The sequence below is a fragment of the Gossypium hirsutum genome, chromosome A13, assembly GCF_007990345.1.
Source record: "Gossypium hirsutum isolate 1008001.06 chromosome A13, Gossypium_hirsutum_v2.1, whole genome shotgun sequence".
In the NCBI taxonomy this organism is placed as follows: domain Eukaryota; kingdom Viridiplantae; phylum Streptophyta; class Magnoliopsida; order Malvales; family Malvaceae; genus Gossypium; species Gossypium hirsutum.
Genome location: NC_053436.1, coordinates 45,857,290 through 45,868,776, shown reverse-complemented (window position 1 = coordinate 45,868,776; position 11,487 = coordinate 45,857,290). Strand labels below are relative to the sequence as shown.

Genomic DNA, 11,487 nt, shown 5'->3' with positions numbered 1-11,487 from the left:
TCCTAAAGTTCAAACAGGGCTTAATAATCGTCGTAACATCATTGGATTTCCATCATTTCTTTACATGATAAATAACACAGTAGCATATATATCAAAATAACATTAAAACGTTATTTAAACATATGAACTTACCTTGACTCCAAAGACGAAAAATTGAAATCAACTAATTCGAGGCTTTAGCTTTTCCATAATCTAGATCCATACGAGGTTTATCTTGATCTAAGTAAGCAAATTCAATCCATTTAATATTCATACTATTCAATTTAGTCCAAAATTCATACTTTGGAAAAATTACACTTTTACCCTTAATATTTTAACTTCTTTACAATTTAGTCCTTAAGCTCGTAAATTGAAATTTAAGCAATTTCATCCAAATTTCATGCTAGATGAATGCACTACGGACCTTTATCAACTCATACAAATCATCATTTCAAAATTTCACTATGTACTTTTATCATTTTTACAAACAAGTCCTAAAATAACAGTGTCATCAAAATCACTTTACAAAACTTATTTATTAAACAAAAAAGATTCATATTCTTCCATTAAACTTCAAAAATCATGTAAGAACATTCATAGAAAAACTCTAAAACATTAACAATTTTGCAAATTAGTCCTTTGGCTCGCTAGATTAAGCTACAACGATCCTAAAAACATAAAAAGCATTAAAAACGGAATCGAAATACATACCATGCAAGAAAACATGGTTTGATGCAAGAAAACATGGCTTGACCGAAACCTAGCTATACTCCTTTTGAAGAAGAGAAAGAAGAAACACATTGAAGAAGATGATGCCTTTTACTTATTTAATTTTATCTTTATTTACCTATTTATATTTTTAAGCTTTAAAAATATTCATAATTTCAATAAAACCAATCATGAATATCCACTAACTATATAAATGGTCTATTTACCACCTAACTCCTGTTAGATTAAATTTTCATAGTTGTTTGATACCTTTAGCTACTAGAAATCTACTTTTGTTCCTTTTTCGATTTAGTCATTTTCACTTAATTAAGCATGCAAACGTCAAAATTTCTTAATGAAATTTTTATACAAATCTACTAACGTACCGTAGACTTTAAAATAATAATAAAATAATAAGTTACTCATCAGATTTGTGGTTCCAAAACCACTGCTCTGATTTAACTAAAAACAGGTTGTTACATAATTACTTAAATTTTAATTTGAAAAATAGGAAAAAAATTAATCAAACTTGAGTTATATTCATATGCCTAAAATTCAAATGTGTTTATAAAGTATTATCAGTCGCAAATAAAAACATAAAGGAAAAACTTAAAAATTAATTGATTCTAGAGCAATCGACGAAGTCAACATAAATATATCTTTAAGCCCAACCAGAATATCCCACATTGCCTTTATGTCTAAAATTTTCTTGTACTACTTTTCCGGTATTTATGCTTCACCTAAATCACCTGCCTGTCCATTACATACCATGCAATCTAACTATCTGCAGTGTTTAGAAAGGAGTGTGTGAGCTCTTGCGAACTTAGTGAATATACAGGAAAGAATAACCACATAGCATGCACAAAGCACAAGTTAAACAAAAGCTTTGCCAAAGTCACAGAACTACAAATTGGATTTGTCATACTTATGTGAAGTTTGGTTCGCAGATACTCATCGTCAAATAGCTTAAAAATAGTTGACTATCTCTGGATGTACTAACGTCTAGGTGTGAGTACTGCAATAAAATAGAGAACTATGAGGTGGTATCCGCAAGTATACGGGTTAAGCTGTAATATAGATTTTACAACGAAGTAGGCAAGTACTTTGAGGATCATACCTTAAGGAGGCGAGTATTAAATCAATCTTAACCTAAACAAGTAAAGATTTATTGTACGAGAGAAAAATAAGAAATATGTTTAGGGTTTGTAAAATCATAAAATAAAATAACATAAAAAATAATTAAAATTGCAAGAGATAGATAATGTGAATCAAATATGAGGATGGGTGATCATCTTGCTTCAGCAATCCCAATTAACTGTCGTCTTGGGTTCTTTGTCAACCAACTAGTTACTACCCTAGCAGGATCTTTCGATTTACCACTAACATAACGAGTCCACAAGAACTACTTATCTTCCAACCTCACAGTCCAGACTGGCTTGGGGTAAAGGTGTTCATGAATGGGCAGTACCAATTTTGGATTAATTCTCACCTAGATAACTTCCCAGGGTTGTTAGACCTAGGGTTTGTTTCACGTTTTTCCTTTTCCGAACAGTTGATCTGTTGAGTAACCTTACAAAATAGTTAAGAGATCATACCTCCACTTACTAATCCCCCATAGAGGGATTAGTTTCTCATGGCTTTTATTAACAATATGGAAAGAATGGAAGAATTAATCATAGGGAATGCACTGAAATAGAGTGTTGAAGAAAGCCTGATTGATATTGATATTAATGAAATAAAGTGTTTAAGGAAATATTGATATTCATATTGAAGAAAAAACTGAACTAAAATTATAAAAACCTAAGAAAGCAAGAGAAAAAAAAATCTAAACCTAAATAAATAATCTAAGGTAATGGAACCGTGTCCATAATGTGTGCCGGAAAGGTCTTTTTATAGCATCCAGGTAGCCGTCATCGTAGCCCTAGGGTAGCTGACGTTCTCAAGCTTTAGGTTCGATTGTGTAGACCAAAACGTCCTTACTTTGTGTTTTAATCTCATTACAGAGTCGATGTCGAGACACACCAGGTCTTGTGTCGCAACATAGCAACCATTATGCTCTTCTGTAGCAATCTTCAAGGGAATGTCGTGACATCCTCAGCCTGTGTTGTGACATTGAGGGTAGTTTCTCACTTTCTCTATTCTGCTATCTGTGTTGCAACACATTGTCTAATATTGACTCGAAATGCCCTCTAATAGTCTCCTACGAATTCACAAAGCATGTTAGCTCTCCCTTTGGCCTCATTTGACCCTTAAGGTTAATAAAAGACTCGATGTTCACATTTTATTGAATGTAAATAAAACTAAAGAAATTGAATTAAAAGATAATGAAAATACTTGTATTCAAGCTCCTTAAATGTGAAAAATTGTTTAATCTACTAGACTGAGTTACGATAGATTAAACTTCCCAACACTTAAGTCATTGCTTATCCTCAAGCAACATAAATAAAGATTATAAAATGTAATTGATGACCTTTAAGCAATTATGGTACAAGTATTGATTTTGGAGAATATGACTTAAGAATTTCATATTTACTAAAAATTTCAACATGATGAGTAGTTGCCTTACGACTTTTGATCACAAACATCTAAGTTAAGTATGTTACAAAAAGTACAAGTACTTTGATTATCCAAGCAAAATATAAATAGTCGTCTATGTGAATGTTCAATATGATGTCCATTCATGTGTAAGGATATTTAAGTCACATAAGGCTTTTTGTGTTCTAATGTTCTGAGGCTTAGGACAGGTATGAAATTCAAAAATAGTAAGCATCAATAGGTTACAAACAAGAAAATAGTTTGCCACATCATATTGATCCCTATTCTTCCCTCTTTAGTTACCCTTACTCGCTCACCGCCTTATTTCTCCTTCTCTCACCTTTCTTCTCTCTCCAAATATAGGAAATCATAGCATGACATAGTAACTATGGCTAGCCTACGAGTTTCAATGCAAAAGTGAATGAGTTTTTTCTATGTTTGTGACTTTGTCACTGTTCTTTTTTATTTTTTTCTCACTCAAAAATGCTTTTTGGTTTTTCAGGTGCTTTTTCTATTCAGATTTTTCTTCTTGTTTTACACTTTCAGGCTAACCTATAATTCCCATATCGCACTAATCTTTCCTATTTCACTCTATTTTTTACAAACTTCGCCATGATGTATCTACTTAGTCCTCAATACGTATGACCAGATGTCTATAATCATGTAGCATAGGACCAAAGAAAAAGGGAAATAAAATTGATGTTTCCAGGCTCGAGACTTGTAATGTGGTTCATCAAGAAGCGTCAGTAGGCTCAAGAATCAGTACTAAAGGTGAAATATAAATAGGACAATGTTTTGGCTCTAGATGTGTTCCAAACAATGCCTTAGGTCATTCATAAATATCTCAACATTCACAAATTTAATCAACCAAACAAATACAAATTCAACTATTTATCATTCGTACTAGCATGCTTGTTTCCTTGTATTTTCTATATCATTTGGTACAAATGATAGCTTAATACCTACTTACAGTGTAACATATAGAATTTTAGTAGTGCAATAATAAAAACTTTAAAATCACCTATCATCATGCCAAATTTATTCACAAATGCAAGCAACCTATGTACATGCTCCTAAATAATCATTTGTATTTCTACAAACTAAAGCATACAAAAGACAAGAAAAATCAATGCAAATGTAAAAATTTGAAGCAAATTTTTTATGTTACCCTCCACACTTTAGTTGACACATTGTCCTCAATGTGTAACCAATTAAAAGATAAGGAAAGAAGATACCCGATTGATCGTAATTGCTCTAAATCCTATTGGTGGGTGCTTCCTCTTTTGATCATGTAAAGTTTGGATATGTTTATGTCTCCTCTGTGTTGGGTTCCTACATAGAAAATTTAAGCAGAACGCAACATACAAAAATCTACTTATTAATCCTACTGCAATACTCCCACCTTCTGGCTACTAATGCATCTTCCCATGGTGGATCCATTTGCCAAAACAAACTTGCTTTTTTTGCAAAATAGCATAGAGCAACAATGCTCTAAAGGCATTAATGTTAGAAACATTTAAAGCGGATATAATTCGTGTGTAAATGAATTGAATCCACATTTTACCTTCCAAAAACATAATAGCTTGATGGAAAGATACTGGGATATTGTTACCTATGCGGTACTTCCATTCACCCCTTCCCTCAGTTAAAGAGTTTATAATATTATCCATATATGCCTCTAAAATATTCTAAGTCAGTTTCATCAATGAAATCATTCTCATAGTGTGGAACATTATAAAGTCACAAATTATTCTAGTTGTTACTTGCACCTCTTTCCCTCTCACAAGTACTGTATCCCATATATGATCTTTAGTATTTCTAGACTTGTGGTCCCGTAGAGATGTGTAGAACTCTTGGACAACAAGGTCCACAACATTATCCATTGGGATCATCTAAAAATGTCCCCAATGATGATACTTGACCAAAGGCCAAATTTCTTTACACAAAATCATTGATGGATCAAATCCCCTCTCTTGAATGAATGTTTTTCCTTGAATGTTCATTAAAATACTTTTAAACATTCGAATTTGGAAAATTAAGAGTTTGAACCATTGATGGCTCTATTTCTATTGTTCGCCTAACTTTCCTAAGAGGAATGATGTTTCAATCCTAATAACTTACTAAATAAATGAGTCAATGGAAGAGTAAAAAGTTTAAATTTAAAAACCCTTAACCTTGAATGTATAGTCAAAGTTCATTTGAATTCCTTGCTTGCCCATGCTATCCTCGTTCCTTGTTGCACCGAGTTTGTGAAAGGAAATTTGGGAAATTAAGGGTTTAGGTTTTGGGTTTAGGGAATATTGAGATATTTGAGAGGCTTTTGGGGGTAAGGGTTTAAAGAGTGATTTAATTAAGAGTAAATAGGAGTTTATGTTATAAAATAGGGTTTTAAAGGTTTAGAAATTTAGTAAAATTAATGTTAAAGCCGTCGGGTTGCCCAATGGGTCAAGTCAACCCTGTATAAAATTGCAACGATGTCGCGACACATGGGTTCTGTGTCGCGACACATCTGCCAGTTTGGAGATTCTCAGGGATTGTTTGCTACATCGCGACTGGTTGTTGTGATGTTGTGAAGACGACTCTATTTCGGCTAGAAACTCTATATTAAGGATGTTTTGATCTAAGGATTAACCTACATAAAATAAAAGTTAGAATCTAAACTATGTGGTTACTTAAGTATACAGTAATTTACAAATATCATGCAACAATTCACAAATTTTAAGTTATACTGCCAGATTTATCTAGTAGTATTGTCAATTCACCCGTGGATGATTTTTTTGTTCTATCAATATTGGTCCACTGTCTGTCATGCCATTCCACCCTTGCTCGTTTGTCCCGTTCCTTAAACCTGTTTATTCTTTTTGTATTCATAAAAGGAAACATTTCCCTTGAATTGGGAATATCAAAAATAGATAAGTTTTTTGTAATGCTCCTCTAATTTCCTCGTTAGGTTGATAGCCACATTTGAAAGTTTCAGTCTCACCATTAATTTTCATTGTCAACTCATTTTTCTCTAAATTAATGGTAGATCTAGAAGTGGCCAAGAAAGGTCTTCCTAGTAAGATTGGTATCTCACGATCTTCCTTAAAATCAAGTATTACAAAATCTGCGGGAATAATAAAGCTTCGCACCTTGACTAACAGACCTTCTAGTACCCCCTTTGGGTGTATTGAAGACCTATCAGCCAATTGTAATGTTATTTGAGTTGCTTTAGGATTCCTAACTCAAGTTTTTCAAACATCGATAAGGGCATTAAATTAATACTAGCTCCTAAATCGCTTAGGGCTCTATTAAAGTAAATACTCTCTATTTCCATGGGAATGGTAAAACTACCCGGGTCTTTAACTTTTCACGGTACTTTCCTGGAAACAATTACACTAAAAGAAGCACATAAATTAACCTATTCTCTTACCTTGATTTTCTTATGGCTTGCCATCATCTCCTTTAAAATATTGGCATACTTGGAAACCTTTTCAATTAACTCAATCAAAGGTAGGTTAACCTTTTCAATTAACTCAATCAAAGGTAGGTTAACATTTAATGTTTTTAAAAAATAAAAATAATTTAAAAATTCATCCTCGTCCCAATTTTTTGTTTATTCTAATCTTGATGGAAATGAGACTTTTTTGATTTTAGCATATTTAGGTGTCTCTTTTTCCGTCTTAGTCGCTAGTGCTTTCTCCGTATATGGTTCAAGTCCCTCTTCCATATCTAAGGAATTGTCTTGAGGTTCATTAATATTATCCATAAATTGTCTTTCACATGCTATTTACCTTCCCTCCATGGATTATCTTCTATGTTACTAGGAATGCATGAGCCAATTTTTCTTTTGACATCACCCATTATTCTCATTAATTGGCTCATTTAATCTTCAAGCTTAATCAATGTTCTTGTTGAGTTGGTGCACTCAGACTGCACTTACTTGACATTTGTCCTCATTGATTGCATCTCTCCTTCAATTCTATCAAGACGTTGACCACATGTCATATGGTTACTTGCGTTGGCTCTGTTTTGGGGTTTCTACAAGTAAGGAGGTTGGTAATTAGTATTTTTAACTTGACTGGAATTGTTATCTCTTCCTTGATTTCTTCTCATCTCAAGTTCGAGTGATCTCTCCAACTAGGATTGTATGTGTTTGAATAAGGTTTTCCACCCCTAATCCCAATGTAATTTATATCCTGATAGGATTATTGATATAATGGAAGAGTGACATGTCTCCTCCATGTATAGACGGTACAAAAGCAGATTCAATACGGTTGAGTCTGTCCACTAGTTGTTGATATTTATCATCCTTTTGAATAGCTTTAATCGTAGCTGGTTCCTGGCCATATATGAATCATTTAGTTTGCCACTGACAGGAGTTTAATTCCATGTTTTCAATAATTTCATATGCATCCTCATACATTCTATTCATAAGGGCTCCTATTTCTGCTCCATCTAATCCTGATCTTACGTTCGCATCTAACCCATTATAAAAAATTTGCAGTCTCATCCACTTAGGAAATCTGTTATGTGGACATTTTTGAATCAAAATTTTGAAGCGTTCCCACACATCATAAAAGCTTTCTCCTTCCATCTGTCTAAAGACAAAAATCTTTCTCCTTAATTAGACTACTTTACTAATCAGGAAAAACTTCTATAAGAATTTTCCAGCAAGTTCCGTCCCAAGTTGTGATAGATCATAAAGTCTGTGAGTTTAACCAAGAAAAGACATTATCAATAAGAGAAAAAAAGAAACAAATTAAGATGAATAGAGTCATCAGTGACACCATTATACTTAAAAGTATCACAGAGTTTAAGAAACCATTTCAAATGTTGATAAGGATCTTCTATCATAGTGCCTCTAAACTTTAAAATTATTTTGGATCATTTGTATCATTGTCAGTTTGATTTCAAAATTATGAGCTGTAATCGTCGGCCTTGCTATACTTTCCTGAACATATCTAAACTTCGTAGGGCATAGTCTCGTAAAGTTATCTTATTTTGAGCCATTTGCACGTTTACGAGTAATTATAGTGCTGGTGCGTCTCCTAAGGCTTATCACCGGTGTCACGGGCTAATGGATTTTCACGTGGTAGGTTAACTATAACTGGTAGTGGTGGATCTTACATTTGCTGCTACTACTTCTGTCGGCAATTCTTTCAATTATTCTTTCTAGATCTATGGTTGTTACAATAGGCGTGGCTTTACTGCGAGTCATACACCAAACCCAGAGAGAAAAGATTAGTAACATTAAAACAAAATGAAATCATATCTACAGCTAAAAAATTGCCTAATTAATCTTTTGGACTTTGAAAATTAAGATCAATCTAGTGATGTTGCCTCCTCGGCAATGGCGCCAACAACTTGACCACCTCCGGATGTAATAATGTCCAGAGTGTGAATAGTGCAATAAAATAAAGAGTTATGATGTGGTATCCGCAAGTATACAGGTCGAGCTATAATATAAATTTTACAAATAAGTAGGTGAGTACTCCAAGGATCGTACCTTAGGGAGGCGAGTACTAAATCAATCTTATCCTAAAGAATTAAAGATCTAATTAATACTTTAAGCAAAATATAGTACGAGAGCAAAATAATAAATGCGTTTAAGGTTTGTACAATAATAAAATAAAATAACATAAAAAATAATTAAAATTGCAAGAGATAGAGATAGATAAAGTGAATCAAATATGAGGAAGGGTGATCAGCTTGCTTCAACAATCCCAATTAACTATCGTCTTGGGTTCCTCATCAACCAACTAGTCGCTACGCTAGCAGGATCTTTCAACCTCACAACCTAGACTGGCTTGGGGTAAAGGTGTTCATGAATGGGTAATACTAATTTTTGGTTAATTCCCACCTTGATAACTTCTCAAGGTTGTCAGGCCTACGGTATGTTTCACGTTCTTCCTTTCCCAAATAGTTGATTCATTGAGTAACCCCACAAAACAGTTAAGAGATCATGCCTCCACTTGCTAATCCCCCATAGATGGATTAGTTCTTCATGGCTTCCATAAGTAACATGGAAATAATGAAAGAATTAATCATAAGGAATGAATTGAAATAAAGAGTTTGAGAAAGTCTGATTGATATTGATGAATAGAGTGAATCCATTGATATTGATGAATAGAGTGAATCCACAAAAATTAATCTCCTTTACAATAAAATCTATTGAAGAAAAAAAAACTAAAATTATAAAAACCTAAAAAAGAAAGAGAACAAATCTAAACCTAAGGAAAGAATATAAGCTAATGGAATCATGTCAAGAGAACAAATCTAAACCTAAAGAAAGAATATAAGCTAATGGAATCATGTCAATAATGTGTGCCAAACAGGTCTATTTATAGCCTTCAGGTAGCTGCCATTCGTAGCCCTAGGGTAGTTGACATTCCCGAGCTTTAGGTTTGATTGTTCAGACCAAAACACCCTTGATTTGTGTTTTAATCTCGTCACAGAGTTAATGTCGTGACACACTAGTCTCACGCCTCGATCTAAGATCCAATATGCTCTTCTGTAGCCATCATCAGGGGTATGTAGCGACACCCTTAGCCTATGTCGTAAAATTGAAAGTAGTTTCCCACTTTCTGTATTCTACTCTCTATGTTGCAACATTGACTCCCCCATGTTTTGACATAACATTTAGTATTAACCCAAAATGCCCTTTAATGGTCTCGTACGCACTCACAAAGCATGGTAGTTTTCCCTTTGGCCTAATTCAACCCTTAAGGTTAATAAAAGACTTGATGTGCACAATTTATTGAATGTAAATAAAACTAAAGAAATTGAATTAAAACATAACGAAAATGCTTATATTCTAACTCCTTAAATGTGAAAGCTAGTTTAATCTGCTACACCAAATTACAACAAATCAATAGTAAAACTCAATATTTCAAAAAACATAATCTTATTCACTTGTTCATTCTTTTTGGATAAGTGGATCTCCTTATAATGCCTCAGAATGACTCAATGAGTCTTAACATGTCCCATAAGTGTAGCTTAAAGCTAAACACTCTCCAAGACACCAACATGTCCTACTTGAATGGAGCTTAGCTAGACATTCCCTTATCTTTCCAACTTGTCTCAAGGCCTTTTGCCCCCCCAAAAAAAACACATAAGGGTGAGTACTTACAATTCTATGGCATACCATTATATCCAACAAATTCAGAAGATTATCATGTCAAAAAATTTACTTAAAAATAGAGTTCAGAAGATCACTGTTCATATCTAGCTCACAATATAGAGCTACCATATCACCATTAATAATAACATATATTTAACATATTCACAAAAAAAAATAGAAAAGACTTACTCTCAAAACTTAGGTAAAACCCTATGCTACAGATTAGCACTATGGTTTGTACTTTTATGTGGCGATCCCTGAACACTCACCAATTCGTTGAAAGCTTTAAACCAGCTTTGCTTTTCCTTTGTCCTTGCTTGTATATGGTTCTTTTAGTTTTAAAATTTCAAAAACATACACAAGTCACTAACAAGAAAAGCACATGAAAACTCACGTAATCACAAGCGTACCTAGATTTACACTTGCTAGTCTTTTGGCGAACCTAGTGTTTCTTGTTCTGAACCTTCTAAAGAAATAGAGTCTTACCTTAGATCGTAAGAGCTAATTTCTGGGTAGAAACTTGACAATAGGATAATTGATGGAGAAATTTGAGAGAATTTTCTTGTTCAAAAGAATATGATTTTTCTATGAAAAGAACTCAATTTATAGGCACTAAGTGTTTTGGTGTTCTTAGAATACCTTAGTCGTAGTAGAAGTAGGAAATAGTTACATGCATGAATGGTGTTACAAAGAGAAAAGTAAGTTGTCTTCCTAATTTTGATATAATTACCATTTTACTACTACAAATTTTGGCTCTCAGCCTAAAACAATGATTACAACTCTCTAGGCTCAGTAGCGATCCTTACTTCTCTAAACCTACTAGTAATCATAGTTCGTTTAATCCACTGACGGATACCAACTCGCCAAGCCTACTAGCATACACCAACTCGTCAGACTTGTTGGCGTACTCTAACTCACTAACCTATTGACGAACTTTAGCTCGCCAAGCCTCAAACTCACAAGCCCTATTCTAGGATGTTATAGATTGTATTGCATACTGGAGATTTCAAAATCAAATACTTGCCACTGGAGACAAGTGGATTCTTGAGTAATGGACCACTTAGTGGGAAAGTCGAATTAGCCATTAATTTTCCTCGTTATTGACCTACTGTCAAATATAGTAGTAATTTCGGCCTATTTATACGCTTATTTATTATTATGTT

The 11,487-nt window shown here is 33.5% G+C and overlaps 1 non-coding gene across 1 annotated transcript; it reads left to right on the top strand.

Annotated features, from left to right (window-relative positions):
- Positions 1–7,724: 7,724 nt before the first annotated feature.
- On the top strand, positions 7,725–7,835 carry LOC121213079 (small nucleolar RNA R71). Its single transcript, XR_005908448.1, has one exon. It is a non-coding gene; the product is annotated as a small nucleolar RNA R71 (small nucleolar RNA).
- The last annotated feature ends 3,652 nt before the right edge of the window (positions 7,836–11,487 follow it).